General features: G+C 40.4%; 1 pseudogene; it reads left to right on the top strand.

Moving 5' to 3' along the window:
• LOC107747755 (membrane-associated guanylate kinase, WW and PDZ domain-containing protein 1-like) overlaps positions 1 to 9,073 on the top strand; it is a 105,374-nt pseudogene that overhangs the window by 62,990 nt on the left and 33,311 nt on the right.

The raw sequence follows: 9,073 nt of genomic DNA on the forward strand, positions 1-9,073 counted from the left end.
TTTTCTGGCACACTCACTCTCTCTTTTTTGTGCTCTTTCTGGGAGCTTCTCTCCATTTCTCTGGTTTGGCTGCGGCTGAAAGCGTTAAGTGTTGTTCTCTCTGAGGTCTGTCCCCGACTGGCTCGCGCTCAAAGCTTTAGCGATCTGTTCAGACACATTCAATTCACACAAGCTCAGTGTGCTGTCAAAGCAATGATATTGATTCAGGAAAAAAGAGAAAAATCTCTCTCGTTTCCTCCCTCTAATTTTAATGTTTACATCTCGTTTTAATCCTCATGTCTCGTTTGAAATGAAATCCATCCATCCATCCATCCCTCCTCTCCCCAAACAAATCGGTAATTACGTGGCCGTGACATGAAATGGACCTGCAGTGAGCAGACACATGAAAGAGGGGATGGAATGCGAGCCGAGGGTTTGGACACGACCGCAGAGAGAGGTCTTTGAGAGAAAAATGTAGAGAGGGAGGGCTGAGAGCAGAGGGCACGAGAATAGAGACAGAGAGAGGATTGCAAGCCTTGGCTGGTTGCTAGTGTCCATGAGCTGATGCGTTTCAGCATGACGGCACAGGAAGCTTTACGTTCAGCTTAAGTGTTTGAGGTAAACATTGCTCAGGTTTCGCTCTCGTCTGGTCTGGCCCTATCTTTTTAGACCTGAATTTTTGTATTACAGACAGTATGCATAAAAGTAAAAAAAAAAAAAAAAACTATCATATTATTTATTTACTTTTTCTGTTTTTCACTGGTTTCTCGCCATGAATATGTTCGTGGTAGTTGCAATGCCACTAAATTATAAATGATCGATCAGTCGTGTATTACAGTAGTAGGGATGTAACGGTATGAAACTTTCTTATCACGATTATAGTGACCAAAATTATCACGGCTATCAGTATTATCACGGTATTTTTAAAATGTGCTGAGATGTTAAAAAAGTACCGATACATAAATCACTTCACCGAGTTTTATATTTAAAAATCAACAAACAACAAATAAAATGACTTTTTGTTTGCATAATCACTAAAACAATAACATTACCAATGATGTTCGGATTTTAAATGACAACTTGACTGACAACAGTTTAATAGCATGTTGAAATATCTAATGTAAATGTCCAAATAAAGCTTTGAAAAAGTTTGATAAAAAGGTAAACCCCACATTTCAGCCTTTAAATAAAGAAATGATATAAGTCGAAATGATAATTGATTAATAAATGATTGTATGTATTTTATCTGCTCCATAAATAATTCTAGATAATTTATCTGAATTTTTAAATGTGTAAAATCCACATAAGCTTGTTTTTCATCAACCGGTCAAAATTTACAGCAAGGCATGCTAATTCGGTCCGTTTTTGTCCAGACAGAAACTGCACACAAGCTGAATGTAAATATAGGTCTCTGTAAATCCACTCGCTGACAGCAGGTGGCGCTTATGGAAAGCAGAATAGAGCTGTTTCCCGTAACCTCCGGGGACAAAGCAGTATTGCGATTAAAACACTTCCTTTAAGTATTACATGGAGCGAAGATGAAAACAAAATGCCATCGAATCGTTTCTGAAGCAGTCAGAACCTTCAGAGGTACATTCATATAATTAATTCATTCATATATTCATTTGTATAATTCCCTTAGCACTCTTTTAAAACCTCCAGCTTTTCCGCCCTGTTTTCACTCAAAACTAAACTACTCTGCGTGCTGTGTGCACGTGAGACTGTTACTGAAAACTGTGCTTTATGCTGGACAGTATTTTTTTATATACTGGTAATCTAATACGGTTTAATATGGCTTTTACGGTAATTAAAAGATGAAACGGTAATAATAACCGTGGGGAATTTTATCATGATTTATCGTCAAACCAGTAATCGTTACATCCCTATTTATAAACCTTATGTAATTAAAGTTTCTTAAACAATTAGAAACAAAACAGCATCATGCATGTATAGTTTAATACAACAGAGCGTTCCATTGCAGCTGCAGCAGCCCTACGCTTCCGCCATTATTCTGGAGTAGACTTGTGCCGGTATTCGGTAATGCGATATATCACGGTAATGAATATGCACGATATTGTTATCGCCTTGAAGTGCCCGCTTTTACCTGTTTGCGTTTTGCTTATTTGACATTAAATGCATTATATCAAATGCATTATAAGTCACTTTGGAATATAAATCATAGCACGTTCAGAAGATGAAAAACGCGACGGGTAGTCCGAAAAATACAGTATAGCAAATTATTTTGCGGACCCCCTAGCTTTGGGTCATTCCTGCTTATTATTTTTTTAAATGCGTTATTCAATTTTGGATTTATACTTATTATTTTTTGATCCGTGACCATTGTTTGCTACTCTGTAAACTTTGCTTTCATTTTTTAATTTTGTGCAATATAATTTTACTTGCGTTTTTTAATTTTGGTTTCACGCTCGTTATTTTTTTATCCGTGACTGCAATACATTTGGCGGGAATCTGATCCCATAGCACTGTAATATAACTCTGTCTCTCCCCACTGGACACTAGGGTCTGTTAGCATCAGACTAACACAAGTGTGACAGTACATGTCTGGACTTCGAGAGAGCCGTGATCGTCTTTACCTTGTCTGTCACCGTAAAGCTGACTCCTGACATTTGCATTGTGAAAATTGGTTCATGTGTCACATGTATCACCAACAGAATAGTTTTACTGGTTGATGGTTAATTGCGTGTTGTGCTTGACATGTTTTGTAGTGTAAATTCAGAGTGATGTTTACCTGATTGCATGCTGGAGGTCAGGCTCGGTCCAGAACATCTGTAAGATGTCCGTCCGTTTGGTGAGTTTGTGCTGTTAGTCTCAGCATCAGGATGACAGTCTGTCAGTCCAGATCCTGAACAGCGGGGTCACAGAGTTCTTCTCAAGTCCTCCACAGACAGGAGAAATCAAATCAGTTTCCCAGCGTTTGTGGCATCTCTGAAATGCTGTTCCCTGACAGCAGTGAAAGCTCTCTTGAGTTTGGAGATCTGAAGTGTGTTTCTTGTGCAGGTACGACCCGAGCTCCTCGTGACGGCGAGCTTCATGGTGTGGACTACAACTTCCTGTCCCTGGAGGACTTCCTGGAGCTGGAGCGGAGCGGAGCACTGCTAGAGATAGGAACGTATGACGGTACGTCAGACACTGCAAACAGCTCACATAAAGACTGCCATGTTCATGTGCCGTGATTATAACGTAGCACCCGCCCAAAGAGAGCATTAGCATGCTAGCATAGCCCAAAACAAAGTAAAAGAAATACACAAAGCCTTACTGAAGAGCCGTGTCAGGCTGCAGATGTTCGTACAGTCAGAGCATCTCAAACGCTTTTATAGAAGCACAATATTTACTGAAACATTTGACAAACCTCTAACAAACATATGCCTCTGCTGTGTTTTTCTGGATTGAGCTGAGTGTGTGTGTGTGTGTGTGTTTTACAAATCTCTCTCTCTCTTTCTCTGCGATGCTTTCTGTCCCTCTTTCTTTTCAAGCATGTTAATGGGTTCCTGGTTGCCTAGGTAACTATTATGGGACCCCCAAGCCACCCATCCAGCCTCTCAGTAGGACAGTGATTTCCCATGATGCTTTGCGAGACAATTGCACTGGTTCCCAGAAGTCCTGCGATCGTATGCAGCATGCAGGAGTAGAGCATACAGCGCTGCAGGAGGATGCAGACATGAACAACACGTTTACAGGTGTGTGTGTGTGTGTGTGTGTGTGTGAGTGTGTGTGTCCAAGTGCTGATGGAGCTCTCATCATCTTTGTGTGAAAGTCTGCCGGTTGGAGTTGTGTGTGAATGATCAGATCACATGCTGAGATCAAGCAGGCTTATTTCTGAGTGTGTGTGTGTGTGTGTGTATGAGAGCATTTTTACTGGAGTTTAAATGTGTTACTGGATGAATTATTTGCACTGTTACTACATATTGCATATTTTCTGTGAAACAAAATTTGATGTGTGTAAATTGCACATTAAGTTTTAGCTTTGTGTATGTAAAAACAAAACAAAAATTACAAATAAGCAAGTTAAGCTGTAAGGTATGTAGTAGCTGTTTATTAAAACAATAAGCAGATGAGAGGATGTGTTCTATTGTGACAGATGTATATATGGTTAAATGGCATTGACTGAGACATACACTGCCGTTCAAAAGTTTGGGATCAGTACGATTTTTTAATGTTTTTTAAAGAAGTCTTTCATGCTCATCACCTTGATGATGATATGAAACTTCACAATCATACCGATCCCAAACTTTTGAACGGCAGTGTATTCACAGTATCACACAATTTTGATTGACTTGCTGGTTTTTAAGAAGGTAGAACATAAATGACATAAATGATCATGAAATATTGTTTTATGGAACAAACTGATGAGCTGTGAAGCGTCTGGTTGCTGGCTTTATGTGTCTGCACCTGTCCAGAGCGCCAGCATAGCTACAAAATATGCCAAAGGAACCAACTGGAAATTTTAAGTCGGAAGTCCTAAAGAGTGGTAAAATCAATGAATTATGGCATTTGAACACATTTCTATGTGCCATATGCCTCACAGATGAAAAACTGCATGGATTCAGAGCTTACAGTCTCACAGTCAGATCACTGATCTACAGCAGTGCTGACACTATAAACTACTGCAGCTCTTACTGCCTGTGAAAATAAACCTGAATTAACAGCACTGATGAGGTTATTAGCCTTCGTTTGCCTCAGAGCAAATGCAGGTATGTTTTGAAGTGCCCTGACACCAACATTTGACCAGTATTTGAGGATTTCTGTAAAACTGTGATGACGACTGTCCAAGCACACTCAGATCCTCTATAGACCTGTGAAAATAAATAACACTGACAGTTTGACAGCAGTTTCTAAATGCAGTTGATCAGTAAGGCTGGTTTAGTGAAGCTCTACAGACTGAAAGGCTTTATTTTGTGAGGGGTCTCCGCTGGTTTGAGGGGGTGTGTTGTCTATAAAGACTCTGAATGTGTCCCGCTAGCTGTATATTAGCATTCTGCTGAGCTCTCGGCTCGCTGAAGCCTGTCTCAGCTGCAGTCCTAGTATGATCTGGCCTTCTGAAAGCATTGATGAGCGTGAGACAGAGACAGAGACAATGCACTGCGACCAGCAAAACAGATGAAGATCAGCTGATTATGAATGTCAGGGCTCGCAAAATGTCCAAATCCCTGGTAGCTCTTCGGACAGGCACTCTTCAGATTTTGATAGCGTGAAATGAATTTAACTAGCCTAAATAAATAAATCATAATACCCCCCCCCCCGGGGAGAGGATTGATAGGAGTCAAAATATCAAAACACAAATATCAAGGAAGGAATTTTATTTCACTATTTACAGGGTATCTGCAGGATTTTTAACAATCAATCTCAGGCTTTTTATGACCCTTTGTCAGACCTGCTATACAATTAACACTGCATGAGTGTGTAGGACAATGTAACAAATTAATCCGTAAATTGACATGATTTACAGTTCAGATACAGGTTTTCACACAACAAAAAATATGATAAAACGATAAACATCACATTTCAGCCTTTAAACCATTTTTAAGAAAAGGGATGAGTCATGTAAATTATTATATTAAAGGTGACATATCATGAAAATCTGACTTTTCCAGGTTTTAAGTGCTATAATCAGGTCCCCGGTGCATCTACCAACCAAGGAAACGTGAAAAAGATTAACCCAGTAACTCTGTTTTGGTAAGCCTTTTTCTGCAAGCGTCTGAGAAAACTAATGTGTCTGATTTCGCTCTCTTGGTGACGTGGCAAAGGGATCTCACTATAATATCACCGCCCCTTAATCTGTAAGTTTACAGCCAGGGCCGCTGTTATTGTGTTTTCACAAGCGACAACGGTGTACCAGTTCCAATGCCATGGAGAAAGTTTGAGCAAAACACGCTAACTGTTCTGTCTTTGTCTGCACAGGCGAGCACAGAACACTGTTTAGAGTCCCAGCCTCAGAGACAACAGAGCAGTGCATTTATTGATTTATTTACTGTATAAATATATCAATATATATCTTAATTGTCTAGATTTTTAAAAGGTACATTAGCTTCTTTCACATTTTCAACTCTGCGTGTTTGCTGCGTAAAAACTTGGGTCCATATTCGCATTGATGTGAACAAACAGCAGACGGGATTATTGAAGATGCACATTCATTCTCTGCCAGCAGGAGGCGCTTTTGTAAATACAGCGGTTTCCCCGGTAATGGCAGTACAGGAAGCAGCGCTGCGGAAAGATGAAAAGAAAATGCAATCAAAACTTTTCTGAAGACAGTCGGTTCCCTTCAGAGATTCATTCACATAAAAACTGCCATGCCACCTTTTGACTTTGAAACTATGCAGCGCTCATATTTACTCGATGAAATTATTGAATCATCACATTAATCCATAATGCGATTCTTTCCGCATTTTTTTTTTCTTGTCTTTCTTGTCTTAGCGATTTTGCGAGCCCTGAATGTACTATATTTTCATTCAGTATTGAACAGTCAAATAGTTAAGTCTAATTCGACATGGACAGTTTTACCCAATGTTCATGTGTGCTGTGAATTTTTATATTGTACTAAATCAGTTTGAATTTAATTCAGTAGCAAAAAGGATCAATATAAATGTGTTTCATGTATCGCACTGCTAGCTTAGCAACATGCTCACATTACACAAAAGAAAGTTCTGGAATTAACTCATATTTCAGTGAATACAGAAAAGTTGAATTAAAAACATTGAATCTAATACAGTTTTCCCCAAAATGTGTTCTTTTGATTAGAGTAGCTCATGTTGTCAGCATCGGCTCAGAGCTGAGTCTTGTGTTTGGAGTAGCTCTCAGGGTGTGTGTGCATGTGTTTGAGACTCTTCTCTTGTGTCTCCTCCCACTTCCTCCTGTATTTGTACCCAGAGTTCTTAGCTGGTAGTCTCTTCCCCTCTCCCCTGCTGTGCACAGGAGACTCCAGCCGGCCGGAGGTGCGAGACAATGCCCCCAGCTACGTGCTGAACAACATGGCCACGCTGCCGCCGTCCAAACACCCGGGCCTTCCTCCGGACCAGGACCCGCTCGGACCGCTGCCGGACAACTGGGAGACCGCCTACACCGAGAGCGGAGAGATTTACTTCATAGAGTACGAGCCGCCACAACACACCCCTTAAACACTGACTGAGAGACACTTCACCCAATGGTACAAGATCATTCACATACACATTTCAGAAAGAGAAACACGTTAAACGTGTGTTAGGCCTGCGGTGAGGACTGCTTTGACACAATCAGAACATAAACTTCAAAAAAAAAACTGTTGCTTACAGTTTCATTTCTTTAATATTAACACCAGCAATGCTGTTGTTTATAGCCACAACACAAAGACGACCTCATGGATGGACCCTCGGTGTCAGGACAAACAGCTCAAACCTCTGGAGGACTGTGACGATGATGGTAAGAGCCACACAAACAGAGCCTACTCTCATACCATAACACATCTCATGTCTGGGTGTTGCCAAATACCCGTATTGACGATGATCGTGATATTTTAAAACAAAAAATCATTATTGTGTTAAATATGGATGTCTCAATATACCATAAATTACAAACTCTCGCATGTAACGTACATTTCATTCATACTTGACGCCGTTGTGCAGAAAGCCCACAAGCAAAACTCATAGGAGTAATAAGACAATAATGACTTTCCAGGAACTTCCTATTATGGACAAAGGCATCCAGCTATCGCTGTAGCTGAATAAAATAGCTGAAATGTTTGACTGATGAAACCAGGATTCCTCAAAGTCATGGAAAAGCTGGATATATGCGTTAATTTTGACAGTGTGATTTCTAGACCAGAATGGAAATGAATAAACTTAAAATTCCATAAAATAATTACTTTACTGGGTAGAAATGAAACATGTCGGAAGTCCTTACCCTCAATCTTTGTCCAGTAAATCACAAATGGCTGGAAACACAATGGGGCCTTCAGATATTTTAGTGGACAGCAGGGGCCTTGGAGTCAAAGCAGTTTGAGCTCTGCTGTCACAGAGTAACATCAGCATCAGATGTGTTCAGCAGAAGCTGGGCCAGTGGCTGAAGATGTGCCTGACCTGAAGAGTGCTGTTTTGGCTCGGGACAGGCGAGTCACTGAAGGCATGTCTCTGACCAGCAGAGGGCGCCCTTCATCAGCGGTATTCTTTACTGCCATCAAAATCTGAATCTTAAACAGAGACACATCTCTGTGTTCAAAGTCAATGTTCAATGTACAAACACATCGACACTCAAGCTAAAGCTAACGGGAAGGTTACTGCTTTGAGTAAAGCATTGATTTCAGTAAAGTCGCCATGAATCAGTTTGTATTAAGGAAAGTATTATACTGTAGACTTGACTCCAAAATATGCAGTTCTTATGTACTGTATAAACATACATGTTAATGTATTTCAGGAGATGTTTAATGTGTTTATTGAGGAGTGAGAGGTCTGTACTGGGAAGCGTGTCTGTGTCCAATCTGAATCCTGTTTGGATACTGTTCAAGATTAGAGTGATTGTGTCATAATTCACAGTACATTATAAAAGAACGGCAAAAGTGCCATACAAGTGTGCATCTGTGCATGCTCTCTGCACTCATATATTACCCACAACCCCCCACTCCACTTGCTCAGTCGTAGAAAAATAGCAAAGCTGAAGCTAGTTTTTAAAAGTACTGGCATAAATTGAAAACCATAATGATTTGAAGGTAAGGAATTGATCAGAAACCCTTCCGTTCAGATGTCTTCATTTAATGATGTAAAGGTTGTTTGTTCATTATTTCTCTGGTGAACTTTTACTGTGTGCTGTAGGTGTGTGAAGCAGCGTGATAATTCTGTGATGTGCTGTTATTCTGTCATTGTTCATCAAATATTCACACTTGTGTGTTTCCTCTCGTCTGTGTTCTTCTCCTGGAGAAGAGGGTGTACATACAGAAGAGCTGGACAATGATCTCGGTACGTCTCTTTTCTCGCCTGTGCCAGGTGTGATTATTAAATCTTTGTTAGCATGACAAATAGTAGAGTCTGAGTCTGAGTCTGAGTCTGAGTGTGAGTGTGTGTGGGTGTGTGTGTGAGGGGGTGTGTGTGTGTGTGTGTGTGTGTGTGTG

The sequence above is a fragment of the Sinocyclocheilus rhinocerous genome, unplaced genomic scaffold (genome assembly GCF_001515625.1).
Source record: "Sinocyclocheilus rhinocerous isolate Xijiao unplaced genomic scaffold, SAMN03320098_v1.1 scaffold1551, whole genome shotgun sequence".
Taxonomy (NCBI): Eukaryota; Metazoa; Chordata; class Actinopteri; order Cypriniformes; family Cyprinidae; genus Sinocyclocheilus; species Sinocyclocheilus rhinocerous.